The sequence below is a fragment of the Struthio camelus genome, chromosome W (genome assembly GCF_040807025.1).
Source record: "Struthio camelus isolate bStrCam1 chromosome W, bStrCam1.hap1, whole genome shotgun sequence".
Classification (NCBI taxonomy): Eukaryota; Metazoa; Chordata; class Aves; order Struthioniformes; family Struthionidae; genus Struthio; species Struthio camelus.
The window spans coordinates 50,962,440-50,983,779 of NC_090981.1; the positions used below are offsets into that span (position 1 = coordinate 50,962,440).

The following is a 21,340-nucleotide window of genomic DNA, read 5'->3' on the forward strand; positions in this document are numbered from 1 at the left end:
TTATAGCCTTTTTAAGTTATTTATTCTACTGGTATCCTATTGCTTAGTTAGTGTATAGATAATATCAATCAGTATATTTTGAATACATGATAGTGAAGACTGTAAAATTAAACAGATAATACAGAATGAGAGTAAAAATAAGATTATTATATTATTTAGAAAATATTTTTCACTAGTTAAATCCCATGGAGTGCAAGTGTCTAAATGACTTTTAAAATTGTTTAATAATGTAGACACAATTAAAAAATCCATCACATCTTCCATGCTGCATATATCCAATTTAAAACCTTGAGAAAATTTTCTAATGGCAATTAAATTGCTGAAATGTAATGGACTTAATATTTGGCTGGTGAATTTTACCCTAGCTAGTATTTCTTACTATATCATGTGACAAATATTTTAGTGTTAGCTGATGCCAAGGGTCTTGTTACCTAGAATTTTGAGAGAATTAGGATCCGTTGTGGTACTTCTGCCATTCAAAGAGACACTGCTCCATCATAGGAGGTGAAATTTGACCAGAATAAAGACAAAAATAGGAGCACTTAACAAATTCAATAATTAAGAAATTCTGTGACAGTTCAGTTAAAGATAGACAAGCTAGGTCAAGGGGAAGTATTTGAAGTTGACAGACAAACAAATGAAACATTTATGTTGGAACAATGATGGGAAAAATCTGGCATGGAACTTTGTCATGAATCATGACCATATGAGACCTACTATTTCAAGAGGCCTCAAAAACATTATTTATCCTCCACTGGCAGCATTTTGCTTGTACTCAGCCTGTCCGCTTTGGAACTTGGGCCTGACATCAACAACAGGCTTGGAAAAGATAAATCCTAATTATTTTCATATTGTTATTGGATAATGCCAAAGTGAAAGTTAAACGTGGCCTGTCAAAAGCATCTGAAAGTCCTATTCAGTCATAAGGAGAAAACAATATTCCCCATTGAAGCCACATAAAGGTTTAAACATGATTATATCAGGAACATCAATATATAGTGATTTGCAATCTACTTTTTTGTTCTTGGTTTTTGATTTTTGTTTTTTTCCCCCTAATCTTCGTATTCCAACTGAAGTTTCAATATTTTGGCTTTTGTCTCAATTGAGAATTGAACTGAACTGCAAAAATAGTTAGAATAGTCTAATGGAATATCATCCTGCTGATAATATCTTTTTTAGTGAGGTCAGTTTAAACTGAATATTTTCAATTCTGAAATAAAGAAATCAAAGTAGACATAAAGCAATTCGTATAAACTCAAAGCTAGAATAATTCGTCTGGCTAAATGTGTGGATGTCTACATCTGAGCAAAGCTCAGTACTCTTTCCTAAAATGGCACAATCTTCTCAACTTTCTTCATAGCAGTCCCTCTGTTAACACTTCATTCAAAAGCCACATTTCCCTTCTTTCTGCAAGGAGCTTGCTCTGAGTTACAGAAGTCCATATGTCTCCAGTGCTTAACAGATTCTGCTGTTAGGAGTAACCTGTTAGCCAGGTTCTTTGGTTCCTCCCTTTTGGAAAGTTCACTTCTGTCATAATCTTGACTGCAGAGAAAATTCAGTGCCTTAGTCAAATTCTTTCAATATATTTTTGAGCTGTATTACTTGCCACTCACTCTTTAGCTCAGAATTAAGCAAATTCATTAGTATCTTGTCAATCAGGGTCTTAAGGTTTAAAACTAATAAGCTATTTAAAAAGGCATCATTCTATTTTTCATAGAGACTTGCAGGAAAAAAAAAAAGACAAAGCCTAAAGCTCACAGATTTAAATCACTCCAGCCTCCTCCTCCCCCCACAAATGGGGTCCTAGACTGCTCTGAGTTTTTTTTTTTTTTGGTAGCAAATGTCCACTGCTGCCCTGATTTAATAATAGATGACTAGAAATACATTTCCTAGGACGAGTGCTTCACAGATTTTCCCAATATCCAGTTGTCAGTGCTAAATAAAATGAATCACATAAGTTAATGATACTCCATAGGTTTCTTTGATTTATAGAATTTTTCTCTCTTACCTTTAAATGAACAGTGACGCATTTTTCTATGGCTAGTCACAAATCTTTGTAACTCTGTATACATATTACTATGTATAGTAGTAACTATGACTCTTTATGGAAACTACTCTTAGTTGCTAGCTGGGCTTTATATCCAAGATTACACCTTCTCGTGGGCCTGCTGTAGTTGTGCTTATATCTTGGGGGTCTGTTCAGTTGTACAGGATGCCAGTACTAAATCCTGTAACGAACTGTGTCCTTTCTTGGCTGCAGAAGCTGAGAGTGGGCAGTATGTAACGACCCAATCTGGCCGAGATAGCGGACATGAATGTGTACTGTGAAAATAAAACTTATACATACTCAAATGTAGCTGTCAAGAAAGTATATAGAAACAACAGAATAAGATTTGAAAAACATCAGAGATCAAATTTTTTGTTTTCTGTCTCGGTGCTAAGAGAAAATGGTGTTCTGCTAGTTACACCCTGTTGACACTCTTGAGCCTCACAAAGACCATAGAAAATTGATAATGTATATAGCCAAACTTTTTGGCCAGTGACCCTTACTCTCTTTTGATGATGATAAACATCTAATAATATGATAAACATTTGATATGATAAATCTGATAAACATTTGATATGCTAAACATCTTGGCAGTTACTGAAATAAGCGCTAATGCTGGCTGCACTGAGAACAGGAATGGATCAGGTTTTTTGTTCTTTTTCTGAGGGTGTCACAGAGGGACTGGCACGAGGTTGGACAGGTCACCTTTAATATCCTGGAATAGGTTTCCCAGGGTGTTCATTAATTAGAACAAACTTATAGTTCCTTTCTGGGTTCTACCAGGTACCCTGGCCAAATTAATCAATGAGTCTCGAGCCTGGCTGAGCAAACATTACCTTTCTGATAGTAGCGCCCAGTTAATAGCATTGCTAGGCCAGACCAAGTCATGATAATAGCTCTTCCGGATGCCATCCAGAGCCAATGTCTAATGGCAGAAAAATAAGGGGCTTGTGATGGTGCTACCTATCACATGACTTATCACAACTCCAGGACTGCATGGAAATGGCTGGTCCACCATGGCTGATCAGAAATTGAGTTAATGGTTTGATAAAGTCTTTCTCTCATATCAGATAGTATCATCTAATATTTTAGATATTTTTGGTCTCCCCTGGCCATTCTTAATACAGTCCGAATGATGCTGGAAAAACTGATAGTCTGATCCTGCTGTGGAACGTTCTGAGCCAGAGCATCAACATCGTCTCTGTATGTTGTATTAATGCCACCAAGGATATTCTTTTTCCTCCATTTTCCTCCTGAAAGATGCTGTCCTATAACCCTCAGATAATATTTTGTTTTTATTTTTGTGAGAAATAAAATCCAATCTGCATTCTGAAGTAGCAGGCAGCAGCTTGCAAATATTATAATTCCTTTTTTATTTACAGATGCTGCAGGTAATAGGTACTTCAGGTTTAGTAAAGTGCATGATTGCTTTTTAAACTGAACATTTCTTCATAATAATGCATTGTAAATAATTTGTTGTACTGTAAAACATCACAACTCTCTCACAAGCCTCTAAAGTCCTTAAAAGCACTTACTCTTATTTGGCTTTTAAAAACTAGCTATTAATATTTACATTTGTGACTGTGCACAAATACATAAAATCATTGTAAAAGCCAGAGGTTTAAATGCCTGCCCTTCCATTCACCAGGTCAGAAAGAACTTTTAGATCTGTCTCAGAGGATTTCTTGCTATTACAAATATGAAACTAGGATGTTAAAATGAAAAAGAACCAAATTTAATAATAATAATAAAAAATACTTGCAAGGGACAGTGCTCAGCTTGATGGCTCCAGAGAGTGGAAGGAGATTATGTTAAAGCATAAATGGAGTTTTAACATTTTTAAATCCAGAAGGTCTAATCTAATCTAATCCTTTTCAATCCAATTTTTTTAATGCAGCCTAGACATCAGATTAAAGCTTGCACTTTTCTTTTTTAGGCCATTGAAAACAGAATCAGCATCTGTGCTACCTTTCCAATACTCAACATTTCAAAAGGATTTTTAAATGAATCAGAAATATAATTATGAAAAATAAAAAAGGAAAAGATATAAATTGGATACCAAGTATCTTATTTCTACTTTATGGAGCAATTATAATTCCATTTAGTAAACATACCTTTTCTATTAAATGATCTCCCCCAACCCCCCCCCAAAGACTGTTCCTGGGTTCACACAACACCTTAAATGCAATGGTTTCAAAGGAAGAGGTTTTTTTGCAGTAATACAATTCCTCTACATGATTTTATGCCAATGGCTCTGTAAAATCAATAATTTAAATTTAACTGCTAATTTTTCTAAAAATGATGTTAGTGAAATTTATTAATAAAAAAAGAGAAAGCTTTGCTTTCTTTCCTTTTTTCTGATTTATAGATGCTGCTGCATTATTATACATTTGCAGTCTCAGATGAATCTCAGGTGCTTGCACAGCATGGAGTAAGATACTCTAAATTACCATGACCCGTAGTAGATATAGTATCTCTTCTGCCAGGACACAGATTTTCAAGCCCTAGTTTGCCAGCTGTCCCAGTCACGTGGTAACATACTCCTAGCTGATATAACAAATCTATCTCATTGAGTCAGATTTCTTTTAACAGATTTGTGTCTTCAGAACAAATCTACAAGATTCTATCCAAACTTTTGAATTAAATTAGCGACTTCTCAGGGAAAAAAGTTAAAACACTGCTAGAAAAATGACTGTTGTGTATATTAGAATATCATTTCTAAAACACTCAGGCTTGGCTCTGTTCCTGCTAAAGTAAATGACAAAAATCACAATGAGATTGTCTTTATTAGGCAGACAATTAAGTTAGTGCTGAATATTTTGAAAATCCCACCTATATAGGCTAGAGTTTTCCAACCATTTTGAGATTTATGGACTCCCTCAAAGATTCCTAGCGGCATGGCAGAACCCTATAGAAAAGCTATGCATGGATGCATGAACTGATTTTTCTTCTAGACCTTCAGCAGAATTGCTAGAAATAATCTAGGGGCTCCTTTTGCAGTTCAAAGAATCAGCTGAATAGAATTCCACTAAATGGAGTCCAGGAGTCCATTGAAAACATACAGAAAACCTCTAGACTATTTGTTATCTTAATGGCAGCATTTTCATTTTATTGCAGATATCTCAGACTACTTTTCTTTAAATTAGCTTTGGTGGACAGAATCATGGAAATGTTTTGTATTATTCTGAATTAATAGTCGATTGTAAAGAATGGACACAGATGTGGACTCTAAGTATAGATAAAGAGATATGAATAAACATGTTCACAACTGCTTATGCCATTTGAACATATACATGATTAGCTTTACACTTTAATGATGTTGACAAAATAAACAAAATAATAATAAGTAGCACCGTCTGGTATATTGTAAAGCATTATTTTTTTCAAAGACCCTCAAATTTGACTGCTTAGAATGGTGTGCTGGACCCAAGCACCTATTTTTATGCCAGCATTTAAGATAATGATGAGTCATTAAAACTGCTTTCTTCCCAGGCCATGAGTCTCTATAAACTCCTGCGTCAGCCTGCAAAGAACCTTCAGTGCCTAACGCTGAAGCTACTCAGGACCAATCTGATGGCTAACCAAAAGACTGCCTAATTCAGGATCCATTTACCCTTTCTACTCTTTGTATAACACTGTAATTAATTGGTTTAGGACCCATATAGGCAATATAAAAGACAAAAGAGGGCTGAGTGTTTATAAATGCATATGCAGCAATTAATCACGATATATCATATTTCTCATCCCTTTTTCATGCGTAAAGAGGACTGCAGATGAGCAGGATTCAATCCATGCTTATTGACTGAGAGAAAAGCTCTAATGTCACTTCCACATTTTCACTTGATGATGTTAAATGTAGTTTTAAGGTTGCTTCATATAGGACCGTTTTCTGTTTTCTCCCTGTGAAAGATGTGCACCGATATCATAGACAGAAGAAGCAGTTTAGCATCCAGCTGTTGAAGTCCTTGACACTAACTTATTCTAACACAGATATTTCTGGGCACATGAGGACACTTATAACAAATGGTTCTTTTAAACCTTCTGATTTTTCAGGCCAAAATACGTGTGCCATTAATGCATTTCTACAGTGAATGCCAAAATGTCAATGTGTCCTGTGCAGTTTGTTTAGTGACAGATAAGAAAAGCAGGGGGCCTTGATATCATTCAATATTATGACTGATTTTCTCACGTTAGCAGCCAGTGCTGACACTATGCTGTTCTTTTGGAGGTGTTGTTTTGATGGATGCTACCAAGTAACACCAGGGAGGGAGAGAAAGGGCGAGGAGGGGGGAAGAAGGAATAGTAGCAGTGCTGAAATAAATGGTATCTAAATCCTAAGAGAAGCCAACTCCTTGGAAGGATTTTGGCAAGAGGCCTTTTGTGGTTTCTTTTTATTTTCTTTTTCTTTTTTCTTTCTCCTCCTCCTTTCATATGCTTTCCAATTAGTTTAACATGTACTTAACAGGTAGACACATTTAAAGAAATAGCTCACTGCTGCTAAGAGTATCACAGAGGTTGGGCTACATGTGATTGTTTATAACCATGCAATAAGAAGAGTGAAGAACAGAGAAAATCCTGCCCCATCTCTGCTGTGGAGCATAAACAACAATGCTAAAACAGTCCTATTGCTCCAAAGTATTTTTTTGTAGCAAATATTCCCTAGCTTTGCCAGAGCTGTCCATGTAGCAGCCTGAAGTAGATGAAACGAAGGTACAAAATGCAAGGAGAGGAGCAAGTTCAAAAAATCTATGGCAACCACGTCGTTTATCTTCACCTTTCTTTTAACGGAGATAAAGACAGTACTTCAGCAAACATCGTATAGCAGCTACTTCAGGGGAATTTTATAATTGGCAGTGGGTTGTCCTTCCTGTTTTTCCTCTCATTAAATATTCTCTGCAGCATCATTCTTGCTGTTTGAGCTAACAGCTAAAATGTGCCAGATGATAATTTTCCAAGAATGCTCCTTTAAAACACACACATTTCTCTGGCTTTTCTTACTGGCTTTGTGCTAAATGCTGTTTTTAGTGTTTATGTTATGTGTTATATATACTTCTGAATGGAGCTGGAGGAGTTGTTTACCTGAAACTTTTTATTAGTAGCTGAAAAATGAAAATTCATGCCTGTGAAAAGAGTTTGAAATTATGCCAAGTTTGGTGAGTCATTTCAGCCAAAAAAACCTTGGAAAAAAGAACAAAATTCCCCTCCTCTCAGCACCCCAATACATTCTAGACTGGCTTCACTCAAATTTAAGCAGCTTGAAAACTGTAGTATAAAGCAGGCATAGCAGACCATCACCCCTTTGGCAAACTTTGAACTAAGCTTAGATACGCCTGAGCTGTGGGAACTGAGAAAACCTCCCAGATCTCAGTTCAGGTGTATGCACGCTGGCCATATTCTAACTGCATACTCAAATGAAACTTGTGTGTGTACCACAGCCTGCTTTAACTGGAAGAAAAACCGCAAAGAGGGAAATAGGGGGTGTAATACATTTAAATTCACCTTCTCGCTGGAAGAATCAGAGGATCAAAAGTCTGGACTGAATCTGGAAGCATAATCCATCCTATAGTGTAGACATAGCTCTTACTAAACAGGATATGGTAACGTTATCAAAACACTAAGAGCTATCTCTACTGAAGCTTGTTGAAAGGTATCTCAAATATAAAGCTTGTACACTTTTTTTTTTTTTTGCTTAGCACACTTTTGAAAACAGTACAAGTAGGATCTAAAACATTTTAGTTTAACACTAGAAAACACAGTGGTCAGATAACAGCTAAAAGACAAGGTATATTTAAAAGATGCAGCAGTTTAAATTATACATTTATATTATCAAAATGAAATTCCATTAGTGATGGAATGATTGCCTAACATTGGTTTCATGGGTGTATCGGAAGTGCCTGGGGGAAGAGGAGAGATCTGGAGGTATTTAGGTTCATATTTCTACTAAAAAAAATAACAAAGCGCAATTTTGTATTTACTCTAAATTGTGTTACCCACAGGCATAGCAGCCTCTAAGTTAGGGGAGTGCAAACACTCATGGCCAACAATTTGTTTATATCCATATTTTCCTCATTTCACGTTTATAAATGGCCTCACAGAATAATACTGCCCAGTAGGGCAATAGCAAATCCAGATACTCACTTTACATAGTGACTCCTTCTTTATAAGCTGGCCTTTTTACTTCCAAAAACACATGGTAGACCACACTCTCAACCTATGGAAATAAGTGTGACTTTATTAACTTGAATTAAGCATGGCATATTCAATCCAAATCTTCACCTGACCAGCGAATGTTTTGTCTGTGTGCATGTCTGGGCTCGCATGGTCATATGTGCATCACGGTTGGGATCTGACCAGATGTCTATGAATTCATGAAAGAGCTTACTTATGAAATTCTGTCAATACAGACCACTTTCATGTACCATGAGGCTACTGGTAGTTGAACAGGACCAATTACAGTCTTGATTTTCTAGTTGCTGACAACTTTTGGGGCCAACACATGACCCTTTCAGCTGCAGTGCCCCTACCATACACACCTTCTAACAATGCCTTGTTAGCAGCCAATGGGTTGTGGGGCATAAACATAACTGCAAACCAATTTTTTTCCATCAAAGCAAGATATTTAAGACTCATTCTAGCCTAAAAAATATCCAAAATCTTCCTGATTGCCAGCCTTTTTGCATGCAGCCAAGTGCATGATTTAACCCTAAACAAATAAATAGTTAGTGAAAGAAGAACTTCACTGATGGATGCAGGGAGTAGCAGAATGTTTTTATTTTGCTGCTTTCCTCTGCGAAGCTTTTTTCCCCACCCTGACTTTCTGTTGACATTGGTGTTGCTTATCCTTTCCAGCCTCCCACACATATTGATTACCTCTTAAGCTGATGCCTTCTGTTCTCCCTTGACTTGCTGCTTTATCTGGCTCTGCAACACTTGTACATTTTTAGTTACTTCTGTTTGTACACATGGGCCAAATTTATCCTTGGTTTACTGCCAAGAAGTTACATCAGGTATAGAACTGACCCTTTCAATCTGCTTTACTTTACTTCTCAGTTCAAGTTTCCAAACACAAATGAAGAATGGGTCACTATGATGAGGTAAGCATTTATAAGAAAGGATCTGACCCTGCACACAGAGGAAAACACCAAGCCTATAATCAAAGATACAGCTTCTTCATAAGAGTAAACACCTGATTTTAAGTCTTTGTCGGTGTTCCTCCCTTTCTTTCCCTTCATAGCTACCTTATATTCAGATGACAGGGAAGAGGGTATCAAAAGCCTTTGTCAGACTGACATAACCAAAAGTCTGTGTAGCATGGTCAGCTATATGGCCTATTCTAACTTCTTCACAAAATGTAAACCTCTGTATAGAAAGAGATTAGTTTGTGAGCATCTCAGGATTTACCAAGACTCCTTAATCACTATATTTAAATATGTCACTGCTAATTAGGATCCTTTGAAATGTTGATGTTTTTCATGTGGTACCACAATGTCAAGCCTTGCATATATCCATTATGTTATCCATTGTGCAAACAGAAAAATAATTAAGGTATGTATTGGTCTTACATATTCTTTTCTTCCCTTTTATACACTGTAATGGAAATTTTTTAATTTCCATTTTTAAAAATAGATGAAAATGATTTTTTAAATTCATTGCTTAAACCCCAAAATTATAAAACAACTCGTTTATAATCTTGCAATTTTTAAATGATTTCTTTAAAATGATTTCTTCAAAAAACATTAAAAAACCCCCAATATTTTTATATATAATTTCAATAAAAATATTCTACCATTTGCATTTAACATTCAGGATTTTCTTCAGTCATCCATACTGTCTTCTGCTTGTAGACTGTCTCATTTACTAGTGGTAAAATGCATCTATCTACAAATATCCTCCTATCACATTTCTTTCACAAATGTGTATCTGTATAGTAATTTAACACAGTATGTTATTTATAAATATATCTTAAGACATTTCAGTAGCAAGAGTTAGAGATTCTAACTGTTTTGTACTTGCTGAGTATGTATACAAATATTGAGAATTACAAAGTCATGAAGGCTGCAGATAGGGTAAAAGAAAAATGGTTATTCATCAAATCCTATGATGCTAGAACTAAGGGGCAGTTTATGAAACTAGTAGTAAACCAATTTAAAGCAGATAAAAGAAAGTACTTATTTATACAGTAGACTGTGAATTTCTGGAACTTTTTGCCACAAGAGGTTGTGGAGATAGACAGTACTAGCAGGTTCAGAAAGAGTTTAGACAACTTAATAGGCAATAGAACAAAAGGACAGCAAAAGGGCTAAGCAGTGATATACTAGCATGTCAGGATACTGGGGAATTATGAGAAGAACGGGTCTCAGGAGGTGCTTTCCCGAAGTACCTGGGGGTCTCAAGTACTCTTGTGCTCCGCTACTGCCACCGTGAGAATACAGGGCTGGGAAGCTCACCCGTCTGACCCTGTAGGGGTTTCTTCTCTTTGCCAGCGCAGCGTACTCCAGGATCTTTTCGGCATACTTTCAGCACCTCTCCTTCAGAAAATCTGCCCTCAGCTACAGCATGTCACATTAGTTTCAGGGAAGCCCAGGCTTAGGCATCAGGTCTAACCCTGTTTGCTGTGCCAGCCTATCTAGAGAGCAGCCTGCAACTGGTAGTCCTGTCTGAGGCTGACCATTTGACATTACTTGAAAGCATTAGGGATAGACGATGACAAACAAGAGCCAAGCATGCTCTTGTTTGCTACATCAGCAAGTACTTGTCTGTTTAGTATGCTCTTAATCTCCAGCTCTCTTCACCGCCACACTAATGACCTTCTCATGAGTGTAGGATTATATCCAACCACTTTGAATGCTGAACAAGTTTTAGTTGTAGATTTACGTCTTCAGGTACACAGAGAGATCACCACTGGCTAAAGTTCAGTCACACAAATGTACTTCACATTAGTGGCAATTTCTGCCAGATCTGATAAAACTGTGTACTCCTCATTCTTTTTCCACAGATTGCACATTTAGGTCTTGAGCTACACTTGCGCTGCAGAGCATACAGTTTTTGTGGCGTTTACTTACTATATACTGTGTGTGTACATCCAAAACTGATTTGAAGCCTTCTTTGTCACCTTGTGATCCTGAGTTGTCTTTATGCCACTGAGTTCTTCAGCATAAGTTTGAGGAGGAAGCTGTCCCCAAGGGACTGTCACAGCAGCTGAGGGCTGTGCCAGCTTCGAGTGACACTTCAGCAGTGCCCTGTTTCTCCTGGGAGTGATACGGACACCTCTGTGACAGCTTTACAGAGGTGAGTCTTCTGTTAGTACCCAGGAAGTGTCACATCTAAATATTACACATCTCTTGGGTCGTAATACAGCATAAATGATAGAATACTATTTATTTTTTGAAAACTCTTATTCTTTTTACACAGAAAATATCATAGTCCTTGTTAACACAAGCAAAACAGTCTACTCACTGTTACATTCCCATGGTATGCAGAAATGCTACTCAGTTCAAAAGCATCTAAAACATACAGCAACAGAGATATTCATATCGACATAATTTCTTATATAATTTTACTTTCAGAGTTTCATCTATTTCCATTGACTTCTTCCTGTTTCTGGGGAAGACTGGCAAAAACTGATAGACTTACAGTGAAACTGTTTTTCCGATTGCACATCTTCTTCTGCACATCTTTCCTATACATGGGTTTTTCTTCCAGATAATAGCAAAGTACTTAATTCAACTTTATCACTGTGGAAAAAATAGTAAAAATTGTTAAACAGTGCATCAGCAAACTAGCAGATACTGGGCAGCAAATACATTCAGTTGTTCCATTACTTGTCTGTGAAGAGGATAGAAAGGTAATAACATTAAGAAATACTAATGTAATCCTTAATAAAAATTGTCAGAAATTTAATATGACTTCTGTTTTAATTAGCTTCTACAAGATAACATTGAGAATAGCTTATTAATAACAAAATTTTTAAAGATGATGGGCCTTTCTCATCACATTACTACAGGGTTCACTGTGATGCAATTGTCATTTCTCTTTCCTGAAGTAATCAATAGAAAACAATTTTCTCATAGTAATTATAAATATCACACATTTTATATGTGTGGTTACTTGAGGGCTGCATACATTTTTGACTGTTCAGTGTAATGTTGGAAAACTAGGTTACACGACGGTGGAAATTTTGACTTCAAGCAATTTGCGTAATTCCTACCACAATCAATGAGAAACATATGTTCTCTGATGAATAGACATAGCAGACAGAGAATAGAAAGCACCTTGTAAAGATATCTCTAATAATACCATGCAATAACCTAATGAAAATTTTGTTCATTCAAGGAGCAAAAGAACCACAGGTGATGATTCCTTGCTTTCTTTGGGAGATTTATTCTCATCATAAAACACCTCATCTGCAGAAATCTTTTCTCATATTTATCTTACATTCTCCATTTTAAAAACATTACTTTGTTGCACTACTGTATGTCTTTCATTTGTTGCACTATATGCCTCCAATTTTACTTCAAGCTCTTTTTATCAATTGCTGTGAGAATCTGGAATCTCTGGGGTTCTTTAAATCCCTTGATTTCCAGAGCAGGTTTGGGGATAACAGTCCTCAAAAGTCTAGATGAGAAGCAGAACTTATTGAAAGCAGCACATTCTGGTACACAGTATAATAAATTAGATATTGCTGGTACAGTAATTATATGTTGAATGTAGCCTGTAATGAAGGAAGGCAGTTTGGAAGGCTTAACATATCACAGGCTAACAGGGTGAGTTTTCCATATTCAGGTAAAACTTAGCTACTATTTTCCAGTCAGATATGATTTTTATTATATTAAATGAGTGAAGACATGAAACAAATATACCAATAACTAGATGAGAAACACAAAATCTGAAGCCTTGAATATTTTGCAGTTGTTTTTTTTTCCCCAGTGGGGATGCAGATATATGATTTTTTTGTCATAATCCTTATTGTTGACAGATGAGGTTCTCAGACGTGTCATGAGTAAACACCTAGCATTTACACAGCACATCACAAACAAGTCTGTAAAGCTTTGCATGTAAAAGGTTTGAGAAACTGGACCACAGGAATGCAGATTCTGTTGTCTGTACGAGGAAGCTGGAGGCCGAGCAGGGACTAGAACAGCAGCCTCCCAGTGCTCTCACTCTATTCAGTCTCATCCATGTTGGGCCCAGGAAATCCGTACACTACGTATGGACTTTCCTATCATCTGCTATCAGTTTAGATTGCAGCTTTAACTGAAGCTGTTGCAATGGGATTGCTGAGACTGTTAGGAAGTAGGTACAAGCAAACTCTGGTCCTCTATCTGGTTTACGTTTCTTTGCCCACAAACAAGAATCTTTTCTTTACTACTAAAAGAAAATGATTAAAATTAGCTGAGCTTTCCATGGCCTGCCTGATGCTCCATCGTTATGGACAGGAATGAGAGTATTTGTAATGTAGAAAAAGTACACTGAAAAATAATCATCATTACTACAGTCTTGGCACATCACTCTGAAATGAAACATTTTCACTGTGGTGCTGTCCATGCCTGATCACTAAAGAACAGATGGGAAAGCAGTTTGTGTGACCTGGAGCAGTTTGTGTGACCATAAAATCCATACGTCCTGCTTTTAGCATTGGTTGTGGAAGAATATTGAGTACAAGTGTGTTTGTTAGTTTAAAGAATTGCATTGTTCAAACAATATTAAGTTAATTATGTCTCTCTTGATTGGTCAAGTTGCTCTCTTCAGTGGCCCACCAGTTAACATCATTGATTTATCAATGCTCTTTTGATACCAGTCTCCCTGAAGAACGTGCTTTCTGTTGCCAGTGAGGACTGCAGAAAGCAGTGAGGACCTAGTGATAAAGACATAGAAAGGCTGAGGTACACAGGTCCTGCTTTAGCTCTGACTTTGCTGGTAAGGTCTGCTCTCAGGCCTGCCAGGTGCCCAAGTCCAGTGGCAGACCCTACCCACAGCAGAAGATTGAGCAACCTGGACACAGTAAATTAGAGCGTAGGCTGTCTGTATATCCCTATGACATGGTGATAGTGATATAGTATATGTCTTCTGAGGAAGACCTTATGTCTGTTCATTGACTTGTTGAATTTATGTTATCTAAGCTGCATTTCCTCAGCAGCAACTGGGTAACAAGACTGTAATTGAGTCACATACGTGAGTAACACGGTATCAAAGCTACAATGCTAGGGAGTATAGGTCCACCTTTGGGAGTGAAGTAGGCTCAAAAGCATACTCTGGTATGCCCTTAATCATCCTAAGCCTGAAAATGGCCTTGTGTTTATATATTGCAGATGTTATAGAAACTTGGGCTCGAGTGAGTGACCTTGTGTGATGGTTTGGACCTGGGTCTGACAATATATCAGAGACACCTAAATTAACCAGACATCCTTCACCAGAAATGTATCTCATCTTGATAATTGTCACAGAACTCACATTTTTCATGGTAGTTATAAGCTGTTTATCATATCCGCAAAACAACATGAGTATCAATAGTATTGAAGAGGCAAGTACTGGGGCTTATCTCCCAGACACTCAGTGGGATACAATTTCCAGTATCAGGCACAGAGAAAACAGTGTATGTTCTCCCTCATGTCTATGCCTGTCACACGTAAATGTCTCCTCTTCTTTCTCTCAAAAGAGACACAGGAATTGACAAGCTTGTTTGTTTTCTTTTGCAAAGCACACACAGTCTAAGAGTTCTTTCAGTTAATGTAAGAAAAGGATTTTGTCCATTATACTCTTTTATCTATAAGTTTATGACTGTGCAGTGCCCCTTGAATAAGAAAATCGTCTACTATTTTTTGTTCCAAAAAAGTGAATTTATGTGTGTGTGAAATTTGCTGATCTTGTGTGAGCTACTCTGGAAGAAACTAAATCAATGGAAAGCCTGGAATTCTCCAGAGCCAAAGGAGGTGTTTTGTTAAAGCCTCCATGAAAAGAATTGCAGAAAAAAAGATTAAAATGATAGTTCTGTAGTAGTGAGTATTATCAGTCTTAAACCTCTGAATAGCAGTAAGCCTTGACTAGGATTCACATTCAAGCCCATATGATGGGAAATTTTACATTTAGAATTGATGGTACCATGATTAATCACCAATGGATATTGACTAACCACTTAAGATCTTTTGAAATCAATTTGCCTGGAGACATTGATATACTCCTGGGTCACATTTAAATATAAAAAGTTGGCCTCCGTCTGGGTTTGTACATAAATTTAAACCAAATCAAGATGAGGGGTTGAAGAATTTCTAAAATATCCTAAGGTGGGATGTAAAGGTTTCATTAGGCTAACCTGCTTTTCATACCCTGGCCTAGACTTTTTTTCTGTATCTAACTCTAAAATGTACAGTCTGAGTGCAGTTTTTTAAAAATATACAAAATATTTCATTTGCAGTTAATTTTGTCTGCAATAACAGAAATTGAGGAGCCCAGGTTCCTTACATTGAATATAATTAGATAGCCAGGAACTTTATATGATGCATCTTCATGCCTCTCCCTTATGTGCACATGATCACTTTTACTCAACTCTGTTCATCCTCTACATCCTTTAAAAAATCTCATTTCTGAGATGCAAATTCTCCATAGAATTCTGTGTTGCTCGAAGAACCACAGTCTGAGCTGTAGTTACAGGCACTGCGTTCTGCAGAAGAAAAATTGGAATATAGAAGCAACAGAAATGCCTCTGTGGTGGTGGTGACATCAGAAAATTGCAGACTGTGGTGGAAGGAAGGTCATAAGTTTCTAAGGCAGAAAGTCTTTCATAAACTCACACAGAAGCACAAAGACGGGAGGGAATTTGCGGAAACCTTGTAGTGAAAGGAGTAGAATGTATCTGAAAAAAAAAAATCTTGTCAAATATTTTAAATTTTGGAAATGTATCTGAGTGTCCTGCTGGCAGAAGTGACATCTACATATTAATTCTAACAGTCACCTCTAAAATGTGAAATATTGAAAAAAAATTTATCCACAAACAAATGATGAACAGTAGACATTTTATATGTTCTTAACTTGGGTCCAGTGCAACAAATCAAAAGCACAGAGGCAGTATAAATATTTAAGAGACAATCAGGGTATAACGTGAATAAGGAGGGGGTGGTACAGCTGTGCATCTGTCTAATAATAATGTGAGAAGGTTGTGGCATGTGGATGAATTGCACCCACAGAGCCCTGTGTGGCTAAAAATCTGTAAGGGAAAAGGAAGTAGATAAAAAGCAGTTGAACAAAGCAGTTTTTCAGAATTCAGAAGTTTATGATAAAAATTTATAGAATAAGGATGGATGAAACCAGTCTAACAGTTATATATGCTTTTATCACTTCCTATTGAATTGGCCATGCTTTATATCATATCAGAGAGGAGAATCCACAGGGCTGTGCAGATGCTGTATATACTGCCGGCTCTAGCCAGGTCATAAAACACTGGTTTTGGTGTGTTTGAGTAGCCAGAAAATTTTCCTGATAGAAAAATTGCGGTTCCTGTGAGACAGCCTGAGATAGCAGGGCCTGCAATAGATCCTTGGAGAGTTAGACTAGTGAGGAAGGAATGTCAGGGCAAACAGCACCTTCAAGCGGACCAAATTCCTTAGACTTTAAACCTTACCCAGAGCCTGCAGCTTCGCTCTTTACCCAGCTACACTATTCAAGCTGTTACTGATGTTTGCAGAAAGACCACAACCTATTTGTCTCTTCAAAACCTCTCATATTCCTGTATTTGTCTTTACTAATGTGTGGTAAATGTGGCATGGTAAAAGCACATAGAGCCTGTAAAACATACTTCCTTTTTAGCCTGCGCATTTGGACTCTATGGAGGATTTAGGCCTTATCACCCACTCACTGGAGTCACACGTGAATGCACAGCAGAGATTTGTCATTCAGTTAACCATTAACTGAAAACCCTGATGAACCTGGACACCAAAATTTGTGGCTTTTACGACTTAGTCATCATCCACCTTGAAGGAAGCGAGGGGGACCCATAAATCATTCCAATTAGTCACCCTCTCCCCCCAAAATATGCAGTCAAAGCACTCCAGAAATAAAACCATATGGCACAATCATGTCAGATCTGTTTATATAAGCTGTTCCTAGAAACAGCAGGAGTGTAATACCAGATTTCCATATACTGAATCAATATTTGAGCATTTGAGACCAGATGTTTTATAAGATGCCATTAAGTGAGCAGAGCACATTAGCAGGTTCAAAATAGGCGGTAGAGGGTTCCTCAGACCCTGTGCCTACACTTACATTCCTCAGTTTCACAGCACCAACATGCACACTCCAAGTCAATTTGATTGGATTCAGCAGACCCAAACAGATTGTGACAATTGTGCCTTGGTTTTTCTTCAAGAGTTTTATACATTTAGGACCTGCAATAACAAACTAATGAACTGACTGTTTATTTGAATAACATCTCCTGGTCAATGCGCTCTTTGGATTACGCAGGCTTTCGGAAGACTCATTTTTGCATTGCATTGTTTCCAGGCTGCAGTGCAACGGCTCTAGCTGCACATTAATGAGCTCCTGCATGATTGGTGACATTCTGCTTAAGACAGAAGAGCATACACTATACTGACCAGCTCACCACACAGTTTGTGCAATCATCAGATATGGGTTTCAAATACAAGGTATAAAGTTTTACTGCATTCATAGCATATCAGTTTGGGGTTTAGCTTGTTTGGGAAGAAAATATCAGACGCGGGGTTAAAATTAGATATAAATTATTCTACATGGTGTAACTCCATTATGTCATATTGTATGTGATAGCATGTATTTTTGCATTATGCAGCATTTTAAGTCCCCATCTGAAAAATAAAATGTTTTGCACCCTACTGAGAATTTTATATCTTCCTAAAATATGATGCTTTATATGAATAAATTCAAGTTAGCTATATCAGTTCCCTATGTGGCAGGGTGGATTCATTCAGAAAAAGTGTTAGCTCTTCCAACATTTTTCTCAGAGAGAAGCAATTTTAATGTCTACCAGGAGCTCTTTGAAGCTCTGAGTTTGTGGAGCTGATGGATTACGTAAGTATACCTTACTGCTTTAGTTTTCCACACTTTTCTCTGCCTGCTTTCAAGTGAGCCGTAGCCTGCTACTGGCAAGAGAGTATCAGAGCCTGTTACTATTCAGATGGATTTGGTGCTTCCAATCTGTTTGATGGTATACTGTGTAAGTGCTATGTATTATCACTAGTCATATATAACCTGTAATTAATTCAAAGCAAATTATCACCATGTTATGACAAGTTTCCTGTGTGGACAGAGATTGCTTAAGAAAGCAATTAATTTTAGTGGTTAGAATATGGATTTGAATGGACAGTAACTCAGATTTTGCTTTCTGTATTTCCTTTTGGATAAATCATTTGAAATGTGGATTCAACAACTGAAAATGAAAATCTCTTTTTATTCCTGACAAAGGATGTTCTAATGTCTCTTTAGGGTTCCTATATCAAGAAAAAACTAACTTTTAGCTAACTTAGCCATGGTAAAAGCTGTCATTTTCCATTTCGTATATTTGTATAAATTTAAAAAGTTTGGAGACCCTGGGTCTCTCTGGGACCCAGCTGTTTTCTAGCATTCCTCCCAGTGACATCAGTGCAAACTTAATTCCACCTCTGGAAAATTCTGCAAGAAAATAACTGGCCAAGGGGATTTTGATGCTGCACACAATGGTCTACAGTTCTCAGTCAGCACTCTGAGAGCAACAAAGTTAACACCAATAGGAACGTTTTTTTTAAGTCAGAATGAGACATAGTACTGATCTCCAGAGGTCCCTTCCAACCTAAACGATTCTGTGATTCTGTGATAGTACATTCAGGATCCAGCAACATGCATTTTTAAAAAGTAGGTTTTCAGAACTGAACTGCAATCATTATGTCTTTGTCATCATTTTAATTTTGGAGAGAATGATGTTGTTTATCCACCTTTATATCATCAAATAAGAGACACCGAATAGTATTTAAGTTGTAGCCAATTGGCACCATTTAGTGGGATATTTTTCCTGTAGATTTATCATGATAATCTAATATTTTTGTTATTTTGGGAGATATTAGAAATTACTTGTGAAGTCACTTAATGTTTCATTCTTTCCTTTAAAATGTATATCTTTTGGTAGTGATATTGCAACACTGAATGAAAGTAAAACTTAATGCTCAACGGTTTGTATGGCACCCAGATGTCACAACAATATTACCATTTTAGTATTTGAATGAAACAAAATGTATGAACAGAGAACCTTTTCAGTGAAATATTTTAGTAACTGGAAGTCCCAGCTGGCATGAAAACAAATGTTTAAAGATGGGAATTACTCATGGGATAGAAACTCTTTTTAATATATATACATACATATATACATGCATATATATATATACATGTATATATATATAAATGTACACATATACAAAAAATATATACTATATACACATCCTGTAAATTCTAGTGTCTGTATCACTTTAAAAAAACATTCACAGAGAACAAAAATTGGAATTTTCAACTGAGAAATTAAGGATTATATGGACACCAGAAAAAGATATCACTTTCTTAATAATCGTTCTTCCAGTTTAGTAATAATACATATGGATAAGACTTTGTCAGAAGTTGAGACCACTGTTAATGTGGTATAGTTTGGTGTAAAGTAAACATTTAACTTAAAAACAATTTATTAAATGCCAGCCTGGCTTGTTCTTTCAACTTTTTTCACCTGCACTGAATTAATTCTTTCATATATACGCAGATATGCATGCAAGTCTTTGTGTGCTCATGCACAACATTTTCTTTTCAAACATGCTTTCTGGTTAGGCTTGTCTTTTAAGGCATTTAAAGTTGCATGTGTTCATTTTCCAGGAAGCTTTATGCGTTAATGATGCATTTTTTTTAATCACACCGCAATTTAAACATGACTGTAACATATAATTAACAATTAATCTGCAACATTGTTTCATAGTTTCACAAAATGAATGTCATTGAATCATGAACTCAATTAGATATGAATACAAGAAACCACATTTGCTGTGCTTAACTAAATAAAGAAACCAAAAATATGCGCTTAAGAAAATAAAAAATACCTATAGGGAAATTCTGCTAAAGTGTTAGAATGGAAAAGGTAGAACTTGAAAAAATGATATCTAAGAAAGTCTCACAGGTATTTTAGTTACCTATAAGGTGAAATGACATTTCAACTTAAACACGGTCAATGTTGCTCTGAATACCAATCCATGTAGTATGGGTAGTTCTGCCTATCCATAGCAAATACTGATTAAAAATAGGCTGCCCTATTAAAAAAAATAATAAAAGGAAACATCTTTTAAAAATCAAGAATGACTCTGCCACACAGAAATATTATTATAGTAAAGGAACCCAAAAAGCAATTAAACTTGTGAGTGTGCTTGTCCCCATATCCAAACCCATTTCATATATACATGGTGATGGCTCTCAGGAATCAAAATAACCAAATGATTCTGGGTTTTAGTGGTAATAGTTTAGCTTTCATTTCTTCACTGAAATATAATCTGCTTAGTAGGAGAGAGTAAAAAAGATAAGAACAGTTTCTTGACTACACTTATTATCATTCAGTGTATCTGTAGAATTTTATTTTCTCTTTCTGCCATGAAATATGTATTCTATCCTGTCTGTCACTACTGCATCTTAATAATTTCTGAATGAACCATCTTTTAATACAACTGTTTTCTAAGTAATCTCTTCATTTGTCTTTTCTGCTCATGTTAGATCCATGGGAAAGATCCATTCGTTTCTTCTCTTTATTAATAGTTTGTCATTGAAAAGCCAATATAACTACAGAGCATTTGACAACATGTTTTGGGATACCTGGCATATCTGATTCAGAAATGGGAAGGGCCAAAAGTGATTTCCCATTCATTTTCCTTGGGATGAGTCTTCTCAGGTACAAAAGTTTCTAGTCCATAGGAGTTAAGCTGTTGAATTTAATTTCATAGAGTCATAGAATAATTCAGGTTGGAAGAGACCTCGGGATGTCATTCCTTGACACTATTTTCACTTAAGTCACTTGAGTTTATTTGAAAAAAAAAGAGGTCACATTCCATTTCTGAGTTCAGTCTTTGCCCTACACAATCTCTAGTAAAAGCTAAAAGGAGAATTAAAAGGATGTAATTAAGTTGCTAATAATTACCTAAAATGTTTATGGAACAAAGCCCTCCTCTCTACCCAACCATATATTCTGGCTGTTCAGGTCAACAGGGTCATTTGAAACTGTTACATATTTTATATATTAAAAAAAAAGACAAAATCAATACCCTGACCAGTAAA

The 21,340-nt window shown here is 36.4% G+C and overlaps 2 long non-coding RNA genes across 2 annotated transcripts in view; one reads left to right on the top strand and one right to left on the bottom strand.

Annotated features, from left to right (window-relative positions):
- The window catches only part of LOC104146837 (uncharacterized), a 120,832-nt gene extending 103,108 nt beyond the window's left edge, over nt 1-17,724 (top strand). The window contains exon 3 of the long non-coding RNA XR_694780.2: nt 17,540-17,724. This is a non-coding gene — a long non-coding RNA (uncharacterized lncRNA). The remainder of the gene's footprint in view (nt 1-17,539) is intronic.
- Nucleotides 1-21,340, bottom strand: part of LOC138064265 (uncharacterized) — a 45,377-nt gene that overhangs the window by 14,868 nt on the left and 9,169 nt on the right. The window contains exons 3-4 of the long non-coding RNA XR_011137538.1: nt 11,681-11,781; nt 8,186-8,258 (exon numbers count right to left, since the gene is read on the bottom strand). This is a non-coding gene — a long non-coding RNA (uncharacterized lncRNA). The remainder of the gene's footprint in view (nt 1-8,185; nt 8,259-11,680; nt 11,782-21,340) is intronic.